Raw genomic sequence first — 1,680 nt, 5'->3', positions numbered from 1 at the left:
TCTGATGCCCATGGAACTTTCAGCCAATCAATGAGCTGAAGTTCCTCCAGGTAAAAACAGGCAACACAGAGAGCCTGTGAGATTCAGAAGGGATTCAGGAGAATTCTGTGGACTTTTCTACGGGAATTCAAAGGAGAATTCCAGGGCAGGACGGCCAAGGAGCAGAAGGCTCCCAAGGGTAGGGCATTCTCGCAGCGAGCCTCCTGACCATCCTGAGACTCAGCCCGGACAACCACGGAACGGCCAGTGTGTCCGAGTGCCAGAACTTTCCTTTGTTATAAGAGTCTAGAGATTGCCAGAGAGTAACCAGAGGATCCACCCGAGGTTAGCACCAGCAGCAGGCCTTGTGAACAGGTCGGAACTGTGGACAGCTGAATCACTATTCAGAACTAGCTCTTCATCAGGAACGAACCGGTCCTCTTCCTGACTTGCTGGGACCCACAGTCATCTTTTCTCCTGTGCACAAACTTTGCTAGTTAAAACCAGCTAACTAGCTGGTCAGTGAACATCAGCAGCGCACCGTCGCAAGCCGCAAAGCACAGCCTGGCACCGAGCCAGAGAGTGCGGATTGGACAGCAACAGCCTGCAACTGTTTCTTTGTGCCCGCAGGAGATCTGAAACCCAGAGATTGGATGAGTATTCAACTTCAATGCATTACAGCTCGAGTAATGGTCTTAATGAATGATATACTGAACGTATGTCCTCTTGATATATGTAACTCTTTGTGATTGACTGAATATATATCTTTTGTATTCTGATAACCCTCATGATAAGATCTGTTAGGTTTATATGCATATTCTATGTATTAATAAATGTTTCCTCGTGTAGTAGTACCTGTGTGTGTGCGTTGTTTGAGTTATATCGCATGGTTGGATTCTAAAGCCATCAAAAGAATCAATTTTGTGATTTACTGCTACAATGAATAATTGTCCCAGTAAATGCCCAAACCCTACAGAACTGGTGCCTTCAGAGAGCACACTACATTACATTTTGGCTATGGCAACATTACAACAGCAAAACGACTGACTTTGAAAAGGGAATGAATGTCCGGAAGGAGTAGTGTAACCAGCTTGAAATGCTTCTCCGGACCTCTAACTAAAAGAAACCGGGAACCAGCAGTGGCATCGACTCCTTTCGAACTGGGATCCTATCGCAGCTCGTGGTGTCGTAACTCTTCCGTATCTGATATTGGACCAAGCACATCAGGGGAGAGCGCGAACGCAGTCCCCCACTACCAGAAATTATGCAGTCGAGATTCCCACATTTGGGGAATTCGCAGGGGTCAGCACTGCCGGAGTGCAATGGCGAGCCTCGCTCTGGGTGAACCGATTTTCGATTTTCAAGAACTTTATTTTCTTTTCACAAAAAAATACAGGACATCACAAATCAGAAAGCTTTACATTAATATACATACTTAAAACAGTATATATGATCACATCTCATTACATTTTGACACGGTAACAGTTACATAGCAACAATTTTCTTTTTTTCTGGTGCAAATCACATTCTTTACTTAAACATGATAATGTTTTTTAGAGTTTCTTGAGATATTGACCTATGCTCTCTATTTCCCACAGATTTTCTGCTTCCTCCCTCCCTTCTCTCCACAGATCTCTGAGGTAATAGTTCTCTCAGGTGATGAACAGGGCCAGGCTACCTGCTGCCTTGACTGGGACCTCG

The 1,680-nt window shown here is 44.9% G+C and overlaps 1 pseudogene; it reads right to left on the bottom strand.

The window, feature by feature from the left end:
• Positions 1-1,203: 1,203 nt before the first annotated feature.
• On the bottom strand, positions 1,204-1,350 carry LOC148665538 (U1 spliceosomal RNA; annotated as a pseudogene).
• Between the last annotated feature and the right edge of the window lie 330 nt (positions 1,351-1,680).

This window comes from Lepisosteus platostomus, chromosome 5, assembly GCF_059453375.1.
Source record: "Lepisosteus platostomus isolate fLepPlt1 chromosome 5, fLepPlt1.hap1, whole genome shotgun sequence".
In the NCBI taxonomy this organism is placed as follows: domain Eukaryota; kingdom Metazoa; phylum Chordata; class Actinopteri; order Semionotiformes; family Lepisosteidae; genus Lepisosteus; species Lepisosteus platostomus.
The sequence above is the reverse complement of the archived record's forward strand: the minus strand, read 5'-3'. Positions and strand labels throughout refer to the sequence as shown.